The 22,146-nt window shown below is 45.9% G+C and overlaps 1 protein-coding gene and 1 non-coding gene across 4 annotated transcripts in view; both read left to right on the top strand.

Moving 5' to 3' along the window:
* The window catches only part of LOC124784187 (protein yippee-like 2), a 627,503-nt gene that overhangs the window by 297,127 nt on the left and 308,230 nt on the right, over positions 1-22,146 (top strand). The gene's annotated exons all lie outside the window — the stretch shown is intronic.
* Positions 20,547-20,620, top strand: Trnat-ugu. The gene has a single exon. It is a non-coding gene; the product is annotated as a tRNA-Thr (tRNA).

Raw genomic sequence — 22,146 nt, 5'->3', positions numbered from 1 at the left:
TCCGAAAATCCCCCTTCATTCTTGGCTATAAGTAGTTTTTGTCTCGTTCCGGTATCAGGTACGGCCACAGCAGACATTATCAGTCTTTCGTAAAAAAAATGTCCATTTTTAACCGAATTTGTTTCACTTATGTACCCTCTACAGCTCAGATCATCCTCAAGCGAACTCTATAGCAAGGTTATGTGCAGTAAGAAGGGTTATGTGCAGTGAAATGAAAAATAGTGGCATTCAATCAGTTGGAAACCCATACTTTGATGCCTGCACAAGAACCAGTGAACACGTGAAAAGGATAGGAAACATGAAGGCATTGATCACCATCTAATAATTCTAAATAGTTATCTTTTTTGTTAGAGAGTACAGATAATGCCTAATATGAATTGGTGAAACGTGTTCGATTAAAAACAAAATAACCGTGTAACGGGTATAAGCGCAAAAATTTCTGTTAGTGACTGAGGACGGGGTACCAAACAGCATTACAAATATGTTTCTCAGTTGCAGACTGACAATCATAGCCTTTACAAGTCGTATATTTTTACCTCGGTTAATACCTCAAAGTACACGTGGCAAACGCAAGCCACTAATGATTATTTTCCTCTGGTCAGCATGTCAGGCGTTCGGGTGTGGGTATGTGGATGTGAACGGTTAGTCTATGCTAACAGGCGTAGTCCATTTAGTGACGCAGCACGACGTTGCAGAAGACGTATGGTCGTAAAGTTTGTGACGTGTTTGCAGAAAGACTTTTCGATGCAGAGAAAAAACAACCAACTCAGTGACGTATATATTTACGTCTTGTATGTACTAAAAACGCAACATGATCATAATTGAAGCAGCAGCTGACGAAGAATGCCCGCAAATATTTATAATATTGACCAGAGGAGGCTGCTGGATGTTAACGTGGGCGGCATTTTTTTTTTCCTGTGGCAGTACTTCGATAAAGTAAAAGAACTGGTATGCTGTGCTTTGCAGTTTCAATCTCGCTGTTTCACGTCTACGGCATCAGCGCTAGACAGCTGTACGACTGCGCCGTGAAGCAACTGCGCGCGCGGTACTCGTCACCGCTAGCTGTAAGCAGATTTTGAAGCGCAAAAGGGATTCGCTTTCAGCGAGAGGTCTCCCGGTCGGCACGATTTGCGATCTATACGTAAACGCCTCGCAGGCGCTAAGTGGGGCGGCTGGATGGCAACAGCACGACCGGGGGGTTGTGATTGACGTCACGGGCCGCCGAGAGTTTGTTTATAATGTGGTGGTGACGTCACGCGCTGCGGTATCGACCGCAGGGCGCAGCTGAGCAGCTCGGCGCGCATGCGCGGGAGAGCGGCCGCAGCTGCCGCGGCGCGCTGTTGCTAGGCGACCGGCGCGGGCGCCGGCGCTGCTCTGAGTAGGTCACCCACTGCCTGCAACAAGTTCCCCTCAGCCGCCGCGGGAGGGGGGCGGGTGAGGGGGAGGGGCGGCTGCCGCACGGTGTAAACACTGCCCGACCGCCGCCGCTCTGCAACCTGTCCGGCCGATGCCAGCTCACAGCAACACCGTCTCTGCTTCGTCGTCCGCTACTGGGGTGGTATTCCGTGTATTCTATCTGTGCCCTAAATGAGGACAATATGTGCAGGTTGAACACCTGACACTGTAACTAAAAGAGAAGCAAAAATTCGACTGAACTGCAAGCAATTAAAGGTCTTTACATAGATAGTCAGGCAGCAATTAGAGTTGACGGTAAATAGAGTTCATGGTTCAGAGTAGTTTCAGGGGTAAGACAAGGCTGGAGATTAAGATATGTGAACACAAAATAAGCAGTCTCGCATATGCGGATGACTTAGTTGTGATGGCAGATTCGATTGAAAGTTTGCAAAGTGATATTTCAGAGCTAGATCAGGAATGTAAGGACTATGGTATGAAGATTAGCGTCTCCAAAACGAAAGTAATGTCAGTGGGAAAGAGAGATAAACGGATTGAGTGCCAAATAGGAGGAACAAAGTTAGAACAGGTGGACGGTTTCAAGTACTTAGAATGCATATTCTCACAGGATGGCAACATAGTGAAAGAACTGGAAGCGAGGTGTAGCAAAGCTAATGCGGTGAGCGCTCAGCTACGATCTACTCTCTTCTGCAAGAAGGAAGCCAGTACCAAGACTAAGTTATCTGTGCACCGTTCAATCTTTCGACCAACTTTGTTGTATGGTAGCGAAAGCTGGGTGGATTCAGGTAACCTTATCAACAAGGTTGAGGTTACGGATATGAAAATAGCTAGGATGATTGCAGGTACTAGTAGATGTGAACAATGGCAGGAGGGTGTCCACAATGAGGAAATCATAGAAAAACTGGGAATGAACTCTATAGATGTAGCAGTCAGGGCGAACAGGCTTAGATGGTGGGGTCATGTTACACGCATGGGAGGAGCAAGGTTACCCAAGAGACTCATGGGTTCAGCAGTAGAGGGTAGGAGGAGTCGGGGTAGACCAAAGAGAAGGTACCTGGATTCGGTTAAGAATGATTTTGAAATAATAGGCTTAACATCAGAAGAGGCACCAATGTTAGCACTGAATAGGGGATCATGGAGGAATTTTATTAGGGGGACTATGCTCCAGACTAAACGCTGAAAGGCATAATCAGTCTTGATGATGATGATGATGATGATGATGATGATGATATGATGATGATGATGATGATGATGATGATGATGCAATATCTACAGCGGGATATATGCAGGGAGAGATTGTCATTTGAATTCACTTAGCGTCTCTGCAATACTTGCGTGTTGATCGAACCTACCGGTAACAAATCTAGCAGCCTGCCTTTACATTACTTCGGTGTCTTCCTTCAATTCGACATGGTGGAATCCCAAACATTCGAGCAGTATTCAAGAATGGCTGGCGTTATTGTTCTATACGCTGTCTCCATTATAGATGATCTATGCTTTTCTAAAATTCTCCTAGTAAACCGAGGTGAACCATTCGCATTTTCTTCCACTGTCCTTACGTGCTCGTTCCATTTGATGCTGGTTTGCAACGCCGCGCGTAGATGTGTAATCGACATGACTATCTCAGGCAGCACACTACTAATGCTGTATTTGAACGACTTAGGGCGTGCATTAATTTAATATTTTCTACAGTTAGAGCAAGTTCTCTTTCGTCACACCAATTAGAAATTCTGTCTCTCATCTTGTACACTCAATGATGGAACCTTCCCGTACACCAGAGTCACACCATTTACGTGTATAAAAAGTAACAGTGGTCCTTTCACACTTCCTTAGGGTTCTGCTGACGATCCATCGTGGAGAGTAACTTACATTTTTTTTTTTTAGATATTATTCCACAGACAAATGCAGTAACTTAGGTTTGCAGCGATACGTTAGCAAATTGTGAAAAACGTACGGTTTTATTCGTGATGGTAATAAAGATGAGAAGATCAGTGATCGTCTAATAATTTTAGTTGTGCTTATAGATACCAGTGTATTGACAACCTTGGAAATGGCGACGTATTGCGAATGAAACCATCCTATACACCATTTGTTAACATCTCCCCGCAAATCAAAGGTTTTGCGTTTGTATTCGGAGTCATATCCAAAAAAAGTCTTTTTTGGTGTTGTTGTAGTCTTCACTTCGAAGACTAGTTTTGTTTCAACTTTGACGCTAGTCTAGCCTACGTAAGGCCCTCCACCTTTGCGCAATTGTTGCACCCCCATGCGTATCTGAACCTGCTTTGTGCTACAAATTTTACTCCGTGGTACAATTCTCTCCATTGCCAATCAGCTATTCCTTAGTACCCTACGGTGTTTCCAAACAACCATTCCCATCTTTTAGTCAAGCTGTGTCATGGAACTCTCTTTCTCGAAATGCTCAGCAGAACTGTCTATTCTCTTCTTAGGTATACTGCTTATTGTCCACGTTTAACATCGGCACGAGTCTACACTCCATACAAACGCTTTCAGAAAAAGACATCCCAACACGTAAATTAGTACTCAATAAGAGAAATGTTTTTCTTACTATCGGCAGTCTGCATTTTACGTCATTTTTACTCCTGTTGTCATCAGTTACTTCGCTGCCAACATAGAGGAATTGGTCTACATTTAGTGTCCGTTTACCTATTGTGATTCCTTCAGCATCGCCTGATTTGATTAGACTGCATTGCATTACTCTTGTTCTATAGGGTGGTTTGTAATTCAGCTATCGCTAATTGAGAGGGCCTCATGAGAAAACGACTGATCGGAATTGTTCGTAAGGACGTACAGAAGAGAAGTAATGAGTAAGCCGTTCGAATAAACACATGTTAATTTGCACAAGAGAGGGCAACATTTGTTAATTGTGTACCATATTTACTTCCCAGTTTACAAATGTTGCTCATTGTACCAAGTATCAGCATCCAAGACAGCCTGTGATTGCTCTACTGCTGCCCGAAACATCGCAGGTGAGATGTTGGCTACTTCCTTCGCTAAGCTCATCTTCGAAGCCCAATACGTGTCTCTCGATGAACCATGTGGTTTACGTAACCCAAGAGCGAGAAATCACAAGGCTTAGAACGTGCGCCGGCCGCCGGCGCTTCAGTCCGGAACCGCGCTGCTGCTACAGTCGCAGGTTCGAATCCTGCCTCGGGCATGGATGTGTGTGATGTCACTGGGTTAGTAAGGTTTAAGTAGTTCTAAGTTCTATGGGACTGATGACCTCAAATGTTAAGTCCCATAGTGCTCAGAGCCATTTGAACCATTTGTAGTTAGCTGTTTTGCCACCATAGGCGGGAATTGAAAAATGACACCCCCTCTTTTTTATTTCCATTGGTCTCCCCGCTAGGCCCCTCTTCACCTCTACTAATATCCAACGGCACCACAATGCAAATCTGCTATTATACTTTTAATCGTTAAACTCCGGTGAACAGGCGTCCTTGTTTTGTAGGGACAGTCCTGAATTTTTGTGCTTTGTCCTCAATTTTTTTTATTTTTTGTCCTCAAATTTTTTATTTTTTGTCCTTAAATTTTTTATTTTTGGTCCTCAAATTTTTTATTTCTTGTCCTCAAATTTTTGAAATCTGCCAAAATAACTGAAATACGAAGAATGTACTGAACATTTAAACTAGAACTTAATATACCATTGCAACCAAATTTGGCATTAATTACTGATTTCATTTAATTGCAACAAAATGAACTAATAGAAGCGTGGAACTATTTTCTGGTGCGCAAATTATGCTGTTCTGATTGGGCACATGCTGCTTGATTTTTCCGCCCTTTGCCGCCGCCTGGTCTTGCCTAATGGTAGGAACGGTCCTGAGTATAATCCTGAAATTGTACGAATAGAAACGTGTTCGACGTGATAAATAAGGTGGATTGAAAGTAGTGTGGTATGAACGTATGTACCACAACTCTTCGCTTTCGTGTTGCTATGGCGGGGTGCAGACACCGGCGGCGCGGCGGCACGTGCTGGGCGGCTGCAGCGGTGCCCGGCAACAGCGGGGTGGAGTCGGTCTCTGCCCGCAACGCGGGACGAGTCCACCGCTGTGGGTCGCTCTTGGGCCGCGGCGCATGCGCGCTCCAACCGCGCGGCCAGCTCGTCTGGGATTTCTCCGAAATGAGTCAATAGGCCCGCAGATCGCCAACAATATTTGCAAGCACCCGGCGAACACTTTGTCGTCCTCCTGGTTTGCGCAAGCTTTCGTCTACATCTACATACATACTCCGCAATCCACCATACGGTGCGTGGTGGAGGGTACCTCGTACGACAACTAGCATCTTCTCTCCCTCTTCCACTCCCAAACAGAACGAGGGAAAAATTACTGCCTATATGTCTCTGTACGAGCCCTAATCTCTCTTATCTTTGTGGTCTTTCCGCGAAATGTAAGTTGATGGCAGTAAAATTGTTCTGCAGTCAGCCTCAAATGCTGGTTCTCTAAATTTCCTCAGTAGCGATTCACGAAACGAACGCCTCCTTTCCTCTAGAGACTCCCACCCGAGTTCCTGAAGCATTTCCGTAACACTCGTGTGATGATCAAACCTACCAGTAACAAATCTAGCAGCCCGCCTTTGAATTGCTTCTGTGTCTCCCTCAATCCGACCTGATAGGGATCCCAAACTCTACAAAAGAATAGGTCGTATTAGTGTTTCATAAGCGGTCTCCTTTACAGATGAACCACGTCTTCCCAAAATTCTACCAATGAACCGAAGACGACTATCCGCCTTGCCCACAACTGCCATTACATGCTTGTCCCACTTCATATCGCTCTGCAGTGTTACGCCCAAATATTTAATCGACGTGACTGTGTCAAGCGCTACCCTACTGATGGAGTATTCAAACATTACGGGACTCTTTTCCCATTCATCTGTATTAATTTACATTTATCTATATTTAGAGTTAGCTGCCATTATTTCCACCAATCACAAATACTGTCCAAGTCATCTTGTATCCTCCTACAGTCACTCAACGACGACACCTTCCCGCACACAGCAACATCATCAGCAAATAGTCGCACATTGCTATCCACCCTATCCAAAATGTAGATAGAAAACAACAGCGGACCTACCACACTTCTCTGGGGCACTCCAGATGATACTCTCACCTCCGATGAACACTCACCATCAAGGACAATGTATTGGGTTCTATTACTTAAGAAGTCTTAGAGCCACTCACATACTTGGGAACCAATCCCATATGCTCGTACCTCAGTTAGGAGTCTGCAGTGGGGCACCGAGTCAAACGCTTTCCGGAAGTCGAGGAATATAGCATCCGTCTGATACCCTTCGTCCATGGTTCGCAAGGTATCATGTGAAAAAAAGGCGAGTTGTGTTTCGCAGGAGCTACGCTTTCTAAAGCCGTGCTGATGCATGGACAGCAACTTCTCTGTCTAAAGAAAAATCCTTATATTCGAACTGAGAATATGTTCGAGAATCCAGCAACAAACCGATGTTAAGGATATTGGTCTGTAATTTTGAGGATCCGTACTTCTACCCTTCTTATATACAGGGGTCACCTGCGCTTTTTTTCCAGTCGCTCGGGACTTTACGTTGGGCAAGAGATTCGCGATAAATGCAAGCTAAGTAAGGAGCCAGTGCAGTAGAGTACTCTCTGTAAAACCGAATTGGAATCCCATCGGGACCCGGCGATTTATTTATTTTCAGCCCATTCACCTGCATCACAACCCCAGGGATGTCTATCACTATGTCCTCCATACGGGAATCTGTACGAGACTCAAACGGCGGTATGTTTGTGCGATCCTCTTGCGTGAAAGATTTCTCAAATGCTAAATTTAAAACTTCACCTTTCGTTTTGCTGTCTTCCGTTGCCAGGCCAGACTGATCAGTGAGTGACTGGATGGAAGCCTTCGACCCGCTTACCGATTTTACGTAAGACCAGAATTTCCTTGGGTTTTCAGCAAGATCTTTTGCTAAGGTATGACGGTGGTAGTGGTTGAATGCTTCGCGCGTCACTCTTTTTACAGCAGCACGAATCTCTACTAACTTTTGCCTCTCCTCATTCTCCAGATCTTTCTTGTACCGCGAGCACAACTGCCTTCCGTAGCGGTGCATGCGACATTGCCCGCGACTCGCTATATAGATGTACCTCTGTACATAACAAGGTATGAAGCTAAGGCGGGCCATTCCGCATGCATCCAAAATGAGTAAATTATCGAGATGAGTTTTCGATAATTTACCGATATATCGGACTTCGCGGCGAACTTTCTGACGTACGAAAGCGTATTTTACGCTTAGGGCACACGGGTTATGACACGGAATTTTTTAAATGGCACTGTATAATTTTTCCGCATTGGAGAGAGCTTTAGAAGATCAGCGACATAATACTTACGGACTCGATCTAATAGTAACAATATAAGAACATCGCAAACTACCGCCCCGCTGTTAGAAGAGCTCACAAAGACGTTTGCCCTATTAAGTATGGTTCGTGTGGTTCTTGTTAAGAATATATCATATGAAATGCCCAAAATGTTGAAATTCGCCCTTCATACATGTCGTAGAGAGATACCGTACAGTGCTACAGGGTGATTTCGTCTCTTGAGGTAAAGTTTGTGATGCACAGCTCGTACGTACCTGATTGTATGTATATACATCAAATAGTTCAAATGGCTCTAAGCACTACGGGACTTCTCATCTGAGGTCATCAGTCCCCTAAACTTAGAACTACTTAAACCGAACTAACCTAAGGACATCACACACATTCATGCCCGAGGCAGGATTCGAACCTGCGACCGTAGCAGCCGCTTGGTTCCGGACTGAAGCGCCCAGTACCGCTCGGCCACAGTGGCCGGCAGGTATATATCATATAAATAAATAAGAGATGGTGCTGATCCCCCACGGTACACAAAACAAGTCAGAACACTGTTTCATAAGCCATGGAAAAAGCATGCCAAATTTAAAAGAACGCAAAATCCCCAAGACTGGCGAAGTTCTACGGAAGCTTGAACTTTACCACACTCTTCAGTCCGAGATGCTTTTAAAAGTTTCCACAACGAAACTTTTCTCCAAATCTCGCAACGAGCAAAGTATCGGAGTAGTTAGCACACTGGACTCGCATTCTGGAGAACGACGGTTCAAAGCCGCGTCCGGCTATCCTGATTTATGTTTTCCGTAGTTTCCGTAAGTCGCTTCAGACAAATGCTGGGATGGTTCCTTTGAAATTACACGGCCGACTTCCTCCCCCATCCTTTACTAATCCGATGGGACTGATGACTTCGCTGTTTGGTCCCCTCGAGAGAATCAGCTAGCCAACCAAAACTCGCAGAAAACCCAGAGATTCTGCTCGTATGTAAACTACGCCAGCGCAAGACGCAGTCAGAACTTTCACTGCACGATAGCAATGGTAACATTACTGATGATAGTCTCGCTAAAGCAGAGTTACCAAAAACGGATTTCCGAAATTTCTTCACCAAGGAAGACGAAGTAAATATTCCAGCATTCCAATCGTAAACAACTGCCAACATGAGTAACTCGAACATAGGTATGCTCGGTGTAGTGCAGCAGTTTAAATCACTTAATAAAGGCAAGGCCCACTGTGTACATTTCACACCATCTAGGTTCCTTTCAGAGTATGCTGATACAATAGCTTCATACTCAGCAGTCACACACAACCACTCACTCGTCGATAAATTCGAACCTAGACACCAGAAAGTTGCACTGGTTACTCCACTCAAGAAAGGAAATAGGAGTAATTCGCTGAATTACAGAACCATACCAGTAACGTCAGTTTCCAGTATGATCTCGGAATAAATACTGTGTTCGAACATTATTAATTACCTCGAAGAAAACGATTTATTTACAGATAGCCAACACGGATTAAAACAATACCGTTGTTATGAAGCACAACTACCTCTTTATTCTCGTGACATAATGAGTGGCATAGATTGGGGATATCAAATGGATTCAATATTTTTTGATTGCCAGAAGGCACTTTGGCTTGAGAGAATAGGCATCGTTAAAACCACATGATGTGTGGATTGATATTATGTTGTGCTGCTACATTATGGTGTTGAGCACCCGAAATCCATCGTCATCATCATAAACACTCATCTGGCCGTACTCCGAAAGTTTTCGTTTCTCGAACGTACATGCTAGTGAGATTGCGCCAACAACGTGGGGTTTCATGGCATCTACTGCTCCTGTAAACGAAATAGTGTTACGTAGATGTACATTCGTTTCTGAAATTAGAATTTTAATTATGTTTAACTTTCGCATAAAATTAAGAAAAAGGACACTGACAGCAACTATGGTATAAGAGTCAGAACTTCTTTACAAAACATTTTATTGTTTCAGTTCCAAGCAACATTCTGTGAGGGAGTATAGGTGCAAATATAAAGCACGGATGATCAGTTCCTTTGAATACATCTTTTAGTACAATTTTCGCTTTTATTATTATAACGACAGAACTGTTCAAAGCCATAAATTTCCTTTGTGCCGTAGTACATGGTATAAAGTTGCTAGATAACAAGCTTTGAATTGATGATGCAAATTTCTTCAAAAATTTTTCCAACGTGAATTGGTTGTTTTAATAATACAGAGGAGCTTAATAATGGCGAAGGCATATCATTCTTTATACCTTCTTTTAAAAAATCTTGATATTCAATAAATCACTAAATATAAACAACCATACTGTATAATATGTGCAATGTTATAAATATGCTTCTGTGAAAGATTTTATCCTTTCTGTACGTACTATCTTAGCAAATATGTTTTATCTTAGCAGCCGGCCAGTGTGGCCGATCGGTTCTAGGCGCTTCAGTCTGGAACCGCGCGACCGCTACGGTCGCAGGTTCGAATCCTGCCGCGGGCATGGATGTGTGTGATGTACTTAGGTTAGTTAGGTTTAAGTAGCTCTAAGTTCTAGGGAACTGATGACCTCAGATGTTAAGTCCCATAGTGCTCAGAGCCATTTGAACATTATCTTAGCAGTTCGGAATCTGTTCAAATGGCTCTAAGCACTATGGGACTTAACATCTGAGGTCATCAGTTCCCTAGACTTAGAAGTACTTAAACCTAACTAACCTAAGGACATCACACACATCCATCCCCGAGGCAGGCCTCGAACCTGCGACCGTAGCAGCAGCGCGGTTTCGGACTGAAGCGCCTAGAACCGCTCGGCCACAGCGCCCGGCTCGGAATCTGTAGATAGTAAACAGTTGCGATGTAATTGTGGTGTGTTTATTCTTAAGCTAAGTGTGCATATCAAGTATGTATTCATCGAAAATATAAATAATATCATCACTGCGATCATTAAAGATCCGACGCACTTAGGGCACAGACTAAAATAAATAACTCCTTCTGGACGGGGACAAATTTCGGTACATAGCTTCACAGGTGCATCAAGGTAACAGACCTCATCACACACTAAAATAATTTATAATTAGAAATTAGTGTACATGTAACTGTAAGACACCTCACCGTGGCAGGAGACTGTCGAAGTATGTCGTGGAAAACTGAGAAAATAGTAATTTTTAAATTTCGTAATAAAGTCGCAGACCTCCACAAATTTCACACAACATGGATCAACCTAAGAACTAGTGAAAATTATCAACAGAGTTCTCGTAGTAAAAGGCAGCCCGAAACAACTGGAAACGCATTCACTTAGAACCGAGAAATTTTACGAGTACAACCAACTGCTCTCGTTTCGGTGTTGCGCGCTGCCGACTCGAACCTATTTGCTTTGAGAAACTAGACGTCCTGGTTCACAGATGTGGTACCGTGAGATTACAATTGAAGTACAGCTACTCACAGAGGTCCAGTTTTGCTGTATTTATCGTAAGGCAGCGAAGCTTGATAGGTGCGCTAATGCGGAATCGATTTACGTTGGAAAAAATTATTTGCAATTTCAGCCACCAGGTGCAAATCTGGCGCTGTACAGCATCTCGTCGACGTCTCCGATGTTCATATTGAACAGATTGTGTAAGTAGGGGTTAATAGTAAAATCAACATTATGTTATTTTCACTTGTTTGACATTTTTTGCCCACTACCCGTTCCTAATCTATCACATATGGAAATATTTCTATTCGTCTTTCCTGCATTCACAGCGCCAGATGTGCACCTGGTGACCAAAATTGGAACTATTTTTTTTTCCAGCGTAAATAGGTTCAGCATTACCGCATTAGAATATAAACCAAGTTTCGCTGCCATTCGATAAATGCAGTCCACACTGGACCTATGTGAGTAGCTGCACTTTAATTATACCTCTCTAGTACTTGGACTTCGCTGTTGTCGGTTCTCGGAGTGCTAGACACCAGTAATTCGGGCACGTTACAGCTGTGGGCGGAGCTAATAGTCGGTAATGGGTATCGCGGAGTGGCGGCGGCGGTGGCAGCGCCTGAACAGGTGGCAGCCAGCCGGGGGAACCCCCGCACAGCTGCACAGCAGAGTGCAAGTCGGGATCGATAGCTTCGCGTCACGGCGCGGAGTGGGTGGCTCGTTCAAATTCTTGGTGCCGCTGCTGTCAGGAGCCGATCAATAATGCGCCCGCTGCAGAACGGTGCGGCTTGCATAACGGCCGGAATGCAGATCGATGACGGCCCGGCAACGGGCGAAGCGGTCGCGCGACAGTCAATCCCTGTCGGAAAGCGGGGGAGACGGCTGCGTAATAGTGATACTGCCCAGTGTAGTCCCATCTAAAACTAAAGGGTGTTCCGGAAATGTTGTGACGAACTTCGACTGAAAGTAGAGTGTGTCTTGAGGAATCCTTGTCCGGAAACGTCAACAACGACACTATTGTGCGTCGAAGTTGAAGGCGCCGGCGCCCCGCCACCCTTCGACAGCAAACGTCACTTTGTACGCCGGCGGACCGCAGGAACGTCTCGCAATGTTGTTTGTTTTTCAGTGATCGCGACTGTCTGCCACGAACGCCAGTGGAGGAGACGAAGCTACACTACTGGCCATTAAATTTGCTGCACCACGAGAATGACGTTCTACAGACGCGAAATTCGACCGACAGGGAGAAGATGCTGTGATATGAAAAGGATTGGCTTTTCAGAGCATTCACACAAGGTTGGCGCCGGTGGCGACACCTACAACGTGCTGACATGAAAGTTTCCAACCGGTTTCTCATACACAAACAGCACTTGACCGGCGTTGCCTGGTGAAACGTTGTTGTGATGCCTCGTGTAAGGAAGAGAAGTGCGTACCATCACGTTTCCGACTTTGATAAAGGTCGGGTTGTAGTCTATCGCGATTGCTGCTGGCGTTGGTCGAGATCCAATGACTGTTAGTAGAATATGGAATCGGTGGGTTCAGGAGGGTATACGGAACGCCGTGCTGGATCCCAACGGCCTCTTATCACTAGCAGTCGAGATGACAGGCATCTTATCCGCATGTCTGTTACGAATCGTGCAGCCACGTCTCGATCCCTGAGTCAACAGATGGGGACGTTTGCAAGGCAACAATCACCTGCACGAACAGTTCGACGACGTTTGCAGCAGCATGGTCTATCAGCTCGGAGACCATGGCTGCGGTTACCCTTGGCATTGCATCACAGACAGGACCGCCTGCGATGGTGTATTCAACGACGAACCTGGTGCACGAATGGCAAAACGTAATTTTTCGGATGAATCCAGGTCCTGTTTACAGCATCATGATGGTCGCATCCGTGTTTGGGTACATCGCGGTGATCGCACATTGGAAGCGTGTATTCGTTATCGCCATACTGGCGTATCATCCGGCCTGGTGGTACGGGGTGCCATTGGTTGCATGTCTGTCACTTCTTGTTCGCACTGACGGCACTTTGAACAGTGGAAGTGTTTCAGATGTTTTACGACCCGTGGCTCTACCCTTCATTCGATCCCTGCGAAACCTTACATTTCAGCAGGATAATGCACGACCGCATGTTGCAGGTAATGTACGGGCCTTTCTAGATATAGAAAATGTACGACTGCTGCCCAGGCCAGCACATTGTCGAGATCTCTCACCAATTGAAAACGTCTGGTCAGTGGTGGCCGAGCAACTGGCTCGTCACAATACGCCAGTCACTTCTCTTGATGATGAACTGTGGTATCGTGTTGAAGCTGCATGGGCAGCTGTACCTGTACACGCCATCCAAGCTCTGTTTGACTCAATGCCCAGGCGTATCAAGGCCGTTATTACGGCGAGAGGTGGTTGTTCTGGGTACTGATTCCTCAGGATCTATGCACCCAAATTGCGCGAAAATGTAATCACATGTCAGTTCTACTATAATATATTTTCCAATGAATATCCGTTTGTCATTTGCATTTCTTATTGGTGTAGGAATTTTAATGGCCAATAGCGTAATTGTTGCGGAGAAAGGCTTTGTCTCCTATGGATGCGATGCTTTGTTGCCTCGATGGATAACGGTTTCGGACACGGATTTCAATCCGCAGTTTATTTTTCTCCTGGAACCCTAAAAAACCTCCAACATTTTCCAGTATACAGGAGAAAAATAAAGTACAGGCGGAAACCCGTCTCCCAAACCGCCATCCACTGATGTAACAGGGCATTGCGATCACAGTAGACAAGGCCTTTCTACGCAACAGCTAGCTACAATCTTTTCCACTGGCGTCCGCGGCAATCATTCGCGATCACTGCACAACAAACAACATTGTGAGAGTTCACTATACGGTCCGTCAGCGTACCAGGTAACGATTGCAGCCGAAAGCGTGACACAGTCGTAAGTGTTCGCGCCTGTAACTTCGACGCACTGTATCGTCGTTCAATCCAGTTTCTGGACACGTACTTATCTTAGATTTGTTCCTCAACACAACCTATACAACCCCACGAAGTTTGAAATGGTTCAAATAGCTCTGAGCTCTATGGGACTTAACATCTGAGGTCATCAGTCCCCTGGAACTTAGAACTACTGAAACCTAAGGACATCACACACAAATGCCCGAGGCAGGATTAGAACCTGCGACGATAGCAGTCGCGCGTTTCCGAAGCCGGACCCTCGAAGTTTCTCGTGCATCCTGTATATCTACGTTTACACCTGCACATCGCAAGCCACCTTGCGGAGTGTGACGGAGGGTATTTTGTGTACCGCTGTCATTTCCTCACTTGCTTTTCCATTCGTGAATGATTCACGCGAAAAACGATTGCCCGTAAGTCTCCAAGTGAGTTCGAATCTCTGTAGTTTCACCTTGTCGTTTCTTTCGCGAGATATACGTAGCAGGAAGCAATACAGGGTTATTACAAATTATTGAAGCGATTTCACAGCTCTACAATAACTTTATTGAGATATTTTCACAATGCTTTGCACAGACATACAAAAACTCAAAGTTTTTTTAGGCATTAACAAATGTTCGATATGTCCTTTAGTGATTCGGCAGACATCAAGCCGATAATCAAGTTCCTCCCACACTCTGCGCAGCATGTCCCCATCAATGAGTTCGAAAGCATCGTTGATGCGAGCTCGCAGTTCTGGCACGTTTCTTCGTAGAGGAGGTTTAAACACTGAATCTTTCACATAACCCCACAGAAAGAAATCGCATGGGGTTAAGTCGGGAGAGCGTGGAGGTCATGACATGAATTGTTGATCACGATCTCCACCACGACCGATCCATCGGTTTTCCAATCTCCTGTTTAAGGAATGCTTCTGCTTCAGCCTTTTCCGTAAGATTTTCCAAACCGTCGGCTGTGGTACGTTTAGCTCCCTGCTTGCTTTATTCGTCGACTTCCGCGGCTACGCGTGAAACTTGCCCGCACGCGTTCAACCGTTTCTTCGCTCACTGCAGGCCGACCCGTTGATTTCCCCTTACAGAGGCATCCAGAAGCTTTAAACTGCGCATACCATCGCCGAATGGAGTTAGCAGTTGGTGGATCTTTGTTGAACTTCGTCCTGAAGTGTCGTTGCACTGTTATGACTGACTGATGTGAGTGCATTTCAAGCACGACATACGCTTTCTCGGCTCCTGTCGCCACTTTGTCTCACTGCGCTCTCGAGCGCTCTGGCGGCAGAAACCTGAAGTGCGGCTTCAGCCGAACAAAACTTTATGAGTTTTTCTACGTATCTGTAGTGTGTCGTGACCATATGCCAATGAATGGAGCTACAGTGAATTTATGAAATCGCTTCAATCATTTGTAATAGCCCTGTATATTATCTGACTTTTCTAGGAACTACGCTCTCGGATCTTCAAACAGTAGACCACACGACGCAGAACGCCTCTGTTTCGCTGCTACACGCCTATCCTCTGCAAAGCTACTTTAAAGTGCGTAGCAGAGGGTACTTCCCATTTCTCCAGGTAGCAGAGCTTCTTCCCGTTCCATTCACGTATGGAGGTTAAAAGAATGAATTCTTAAACGCCTCTGTGGATGCTGTAGTTAGTCGAACTCTCGTTTCGCGGCCACTGTGGGTGCGTTACCTAGCAGGTTGTACTGTATCCTTACGTAACCCACTTAAAAAGATAGTTCTAGATACTTTCTAAATAAGCTTTCACGAGATGGTTCGCGACTGTGGAAGAAACTGTGGGGAATATTGACAAACGTTTGTGCGAAGTCTGCGGAGCATGTGCTGTCGAGAGAAGTACAGTTAGTCGCTGGGCGCGGAAGGTGAGGTCATCAGAAGGCGGTTCGGCGGAGCTCCACGGTTTGCAGCGGTCGAGGAGACCATCAACGACTGTCACACCTGTCGTGTTGTATCGAGCTGATGATGTCATTCGCGAGGACAGATGCATTATGACTCGGCAGTTGCCGCTGTTTCTGTCAATCAGCAAAGGAAGTGTGGATGCAATCACTCTTGGATATTCAAAAGTGTCCAAGTTCATTCTCAAGCCTAATAATATGTTCGTAGACAGGCATGCGGTGGCGGCGTTGACGATACATACGTCGACGAGGCATAGTGCTTCAATGCTGTTGCAGATACAGCTCACAGTGGAATGGTTCCGTTCGCGTGCACTGCTCGCTTATGTAGGAGGCGAGCAACCTTGATTACATAGACTTGGCTCCTCGCTGGGTCGGCTCACCAAGGGACCCACCAACGATTCCTAGGGTAAACCAACCACTACCAGAATTTTCAGTAGCGACGTCCAGAGTAAAGTTAACCCTGCAGCCACGGAAGAATATGGGTCCACTTAATATAACTGCTTGGGCTAGCAGTGTTTATAGTAACATGCCACATACATTGTATACGCGCTCCTGTAGAAAAGTTAGTAATGATGAAGAAATTCATGTATGGATGAAAGGACTTCGTGTACTTTCTGAAAATGTAACTGTAACTGGAGGTATTACTTTGTACTATAATTGTTAATAAGGGTGTATAACGGTGGATCACAAATCGCACAGAAAAAACATTTGTCTTGATTTGTTGCAACGTTTTGAAGCTGAGGAGGAGGCCTTCTTGTCCCGGATTGTTACAGGTGATGAAACCGGAGTTAAACATTTTCAGCCCGAAATAAAATGGCAATCGATGGGATGGCGCCATTCTCACTCCCCACAGAAGAAAAAATTCAAAGCAACTAGTTTCGCCGGTAAGGTCATGATCACCGTGTTCTGGGAATGTGAAGATGTGATTCTCATTAATGTGATGTCAAGAGGCGGTACTGTTAAATCAGAAGCATATGTCAGCACAGTAACAAAACACAAGACGGGCCGGCGACTTCGGTGCCACAGCAGCCCAGGAGATGTTTTGCAGTAACACGATAACGATTGGCCCCACACTAGTTCAAATGGCTCTAAGCACTATGGGGCTTAACATCTGACGTCATCAGTCCCCTAGTCTTAGATCTAAGTAAACCTAACTAACCTAAGGACATCACACACATCCATGCCCGAGGCAGGATTGGAACCTGCGACGGTAGCAGCCGCGTAGATCCGGACTGAAGCGCCTAGAACCACTCGGCCACAGGCCGGCCCTCACACTAGTTCTGAGGACTACCTGAACACATCGCAAAACAGGGTTGGACAGTGTTACCCCATTCACCCTACAGCCCTGACCTAGCCTCCTCGGACTTCCACTTGTTTGGGCCATGAAAGGACGCCATCCGTGGAAGGCATTTTGAGGACGATGAGGAGGAGATTCACACAGTGAAGCATTGGCTCCGCCGCCAGGACAAGGATTGGTACCGACAGGGCGTACACGCCCTTGTTTCGCGCTGGAGGAAGGTCATGGAACGGGGTGGAAATTATGTGGGAAAATAGGGTGTGTAGGTGGAACACGATTCTTTCATGTGTGTAATTCTCGTTCATTAAAGAAATGTTGAAGAAAAAAATACGCGCTGAATTACTTTCTGGGCAACCCTCGTAGGTACGTCGGGCGATGCCTGTACGTAGACCTCGAAGGGCACCTAACCTCATTCTTAGGGTCATCTCAGTTGTAAGGTAAAGGCCGACACCGTTGACGCAGTTGAAGCACGGATGCAGCCAATTGTACATCCTTGTCGTTATTTACTAGGTGATCCAGGTTGTTTGAAAGAATTCATACCTCACTACAGATGATGAGAAGTCCCATGCTTCTGTACAGAGCGTAGGGGAACGATGCGGGAGACCCGCACCGCCTTACTAGGCCAGGTCCTAATGGAGGTGGTTTGCCGTTGCCTTCCTCCGACCGTAATGGGGATGAATGATGATGATGATGAAGACGACACAACACCCAGTCATCTCGAGGCAGGAAAAATCCCTGACCCCGCCGGGAATCGAACCCGGGACCCCGTGCTCGGGTAGCGAGAACACTACCGCGAGACCACGAGGGGCGGACACCTCACTACAGATAGGAGTACAGTAATGTAGCCAAATGGGAGGAAGACTCCTGGAGCACCACCTTTACAAAGCACGAGTGTACAGTATATTTTAATATGGTACGTGCTGAAGCAGTGCTGTATTTGTTATGAAGACATGCCATGCGTGAAATTAGAGCTCAGTTATATGGGGATTTGTCGAAACGTTAACGTTTCAAACGATTAAGCTACTTGTTTAATGACCACACATAAGAGAACGGCAGCTTGTAGTCCTGCATTCGCAATTATCTCGGTAACGTATGATTTTAATCGATCGTTTTTTACTTCTGTTATCGTATATTTTCACCCGTGTAAGTTTTCCCTATTAATTGTGATAGATTCTGCCTATAGTTCCGATTCCGCTGTTCATCCAACTATCTGGTCATCCATTTATTTATTCGCATTCTATGTTCTTATCGTCTTCCTGTGACATCTACAGCCGCGCGGGATTAGCCGAGCGGTCTAGGGCGCTGCAGTCACGGACTGTGCGGCTGATCACGGCGGTGGTTCGAGTCCTCCCTCAGGTGTGTGTGTGTGTGTGTGTGTGTGTGTGTGTGTGTGTGTGTGTGTGTGTGTTGTCCTTAGGGTAATTTAGGTTAAGTAGTGTGTAAGCTGAGGGACTGATGACTTTAGCAGTTAAGTCCCATAAGATTCCACACACATTTGAACATTTTTTTGACATCTACATTGTGGTCGCTTTGTAATTGTAAAGTCGAGACTGCATTGGGCGCCTCACATTCTTATACGTACTAAAATTAGTATGATGACGGAAGGGAGAAAGTGAAACTGAATAGCCTTGTAACAGATAATATGAAGTATTCGTTTGATCGTGGAATTATTTTATTGTAATAATTCGGTTTAACATGGTCCAACGTTTAAATCCTGTTTTCTCATAAACGTTTTTTTTTATCTTAGCACACTTCACGTAGCAACCACACATACATGCTCCGCAACCTAATGACAGTGTCTAGTGGAGGGTACTTCATACCAGTTTTAGGAACTTTTAGTCGCATTGCATGCACATATTGAACGAAAGAAAAACGATTGCCTGTATGCCCCTATACACGGCGATCGTTCTTACCTTATTCTCAAGATCCTTGCACGCGATGTACGATTTTGGCTGTTGTGCTGTCGCACAGTCTTACTCGAATAACGGAACTCTAAATTGCGGCTGATTTTCTTTGAGTTGAGTAAAAATCTCCATTCGATCCGATATGACGATCTTATTTACACAATAATTTGCTAAGAAGAGCGATGGCGGCGGCATTCCGCACACGGCTGACACCTGCCAACGTGCCAAGTGCAGCGGTGCGGCTGCCGTTGTAAATAGACGCAGGTGGCGCCCAGCTGGCAGAAGCCGCCTGGCGCTGACAGCGTAATTTTGCCGCCAACTTTCCTCTCTTTCGGTCGACGATGTTTCTGTTTGTATCGCACTACCAAGAGAGTCGGAGCACCGCACGAGAAGAGGGATACGTACACTGATGGAAAAAAAGTCGCAGCATCAAGGAGCAGTTGCGCGACACAATCGAAAGTCTTTCTACATCCGAAAGACGATGTCCATTCAAATTTCGCGCCAGTCGCATAAGGATGCTCATCAGATTTGTTTGAAATACGCGCGGCAACGATTGTGATTGTGTTACCTTCGAGATTACACGTCGTGAGTTGGTGCTAGTCAATAATGTCTTTAAGATGACAAAGCCCCCATTTATATACTAAGATGGTATCTGTTCTTTCGGACATATCCATCGGTCACCATGCAGCTCGTTAGAATGAAATGAACACCCTTAGCTGCTTATAGGCGTTGACATGTCAACGGGGACAGATGACAATGTGTGCCCCGACCGGGACTCGAACCCGGGATCTCCGGCTTACATGGCAGACGCTCTGTCCATCTGAGCCACCGAGGACACAGAGGATAGCGCGACTGCAGGGATTTATCTCTAGGCACGCCTCCCGCGAAACCCACATTCTCAACGTAGTGTCCCGCACTACATTCATAGTGCCCCCGTCCATTATATTCAGAAGCAGGAGATCCCAGGTTCGAGCCCCGGTCGGGGCACACATTTTCGTCTGTCCCCGTTGATGTATGTCAAAGCCTGTAAGCATCTAAGGGTGTTCATTTCATTGTAATTTCATTCTAACGAGCTGCACGGTTACCGATGTTATCTGTTCTTTCGGACATGTCCGGAAGAACAGATACCCTCTTATATATAGTTAAGGCTCACCGGCCACTTGACCATCTTCTCCTGTGCGAATGCACAAACAGTGCCCGAACTCTTACGGGGATCGGCAACGCGCCGCGTTTAATGTGTATAGTGGGCGGGGGCACTGCGAATGTAGTGCGGGACACTATGTTGAGAATGTGGGTTTCGCGGGAGGCGTGCCAGAGATAAATCCCTGCAGTCGCGCTATCCTCTGTGTCCTCGGTGGCTCAGATGGATAGAGCGTCTGCCATGTAAGCAGGAGATCCCGGGTTCGAGTCCCGGTCGGGGCACACATTTTCATCTGTCCCCGTTGACGTACGGCAACGCCTGTAAGCAGCTAAGGGTGTTCATTTCATTGTAAAGACCCCAGTATCAACATCTCACTAAGTTTTAATAAGGTCGTGTGAAAGGGCTCCTGGATGTTCCTTCTGCGCTGCTGCAGAAAGACTTGGCAGGAATCTAGCCACTGTATTTGATTGCTGGCAGCGGAGATCCCGGGAATGTACGGTGGGAAGAAGACCGGGTTCCAAGGGCCGCGTGACACTACCGAGAGGGAAGCCCATCGTGTTCGTAGTATGGCTCTGTCACATAGTACTGTATCTGCAGCAGCAGTTTTACCAGCAGTTGCCACTATAGTGACACAGTTAACTGTCAAAAATCGATTACTTCAAGGACAGCTCCGAGCCAGATACGCTGTAACGTGCGTTCTACAGAGCCCAGACATCCCATTTGCGACTTAAGTGGTATCAAGCGAGAGTTCATTGGAGGGCAAGGTGGAAGTCTTGTGTTTACTGATAAAAGTTGGTTTTGGCACGGTGCCAGTGATAGCCGTGTTTTGGTAAGGAGAAGGCCAGTTTAAGGCGTGCAACCAACATGTCTACGTGCTGGACATACTGGATCTACATCTGGAGGTAAGGTCTGGGGTTCGATTTCGTATGACAGCGGGAACACTCTCGTGGTTATCCCAAGCACCCTGACGGCAAATTTGTGTCATAAAATTTTTGAAAACATAGTCAGCTGTCTTAAAAAGTGTTAAAATTAAAATTTAAAACAGTCTTGACCGCAATTTTTTTTATTGGAGTGAGTGACCGGTTTCTGGCAGTGTCCATCCACCGCTCTGGAGTCTGAAGATGGCTCTATGGCCGGCCGTAGTGGCCGAGCGGTTCTAGGCGCTACAGTTGGAACCGCGCGATCGCTACGGTCGCAGGTTCGAATCCTGCCTCGGGCATGGATGTGTGTGATGTCCTTAGGTTAGTTAGGTTTAAGTAGTTCTAAGATCTAGGGGACTGATGACCTCAGAAGTTAAGTCCCATAGTGCTCAGAGCCATTTGAACCATTTTTGATGGCTCTATGAAAGAGTCGAAGCCGGTCGCTCACTCCAATAACAAAAATTGCGATCAAGACTGTTTTAAGTTTTAATTTTAACAAATTTGTGTCAGTCTGGTGATTCGACCTGTCGTGCTGCCCTTCATGAACATCATTCCATGGGGTGTTTTCCAACAGGATAATGCTCGCCCACATACCGCTGTTGTAACCCAACATGCTCTACAGTGTCGATATGTTGCCTTGGGCTGCCTGATCACCAAATCTGTCTCCAATCTAGCACATATGGCACATCATCGGACAATGACTCCAGTACCATCCACAAACAGCCGACCGTGTATTGACAGACCAAGTAGTGCAATAGGCATGGAACTCCATCCCACAAACTGACATCCGGCAACTGTAAAACACAATGCATGCACGTTTCCGTGCTTGCACTCAACATACTGGCTGTTACACGTGCTGTTGATGTGCCAGCATATCACATTTTCAG

Source organism: Schistocerca piceifrons, chromosome 1 (genome assembly GCF_021461385.2).
Source record: "Schistocerca piceifrons isolate TAMUIC-IGC-003096 chromosome 1, iqSchPice1.1, whole genome shotgun sequence".
In the NCBI taxonomy this organism is placed as follows: Eukaryota; Metazoa; Arthropoda; class Insecta; order Orthoptera; family Acrididae; genus Schistocerca; species Schistocerca piceifrons.
Note: the sequence above shows the minus strand (reverse complement) of the source record. Positions and strands in the feature narration are given on the sequence as shown.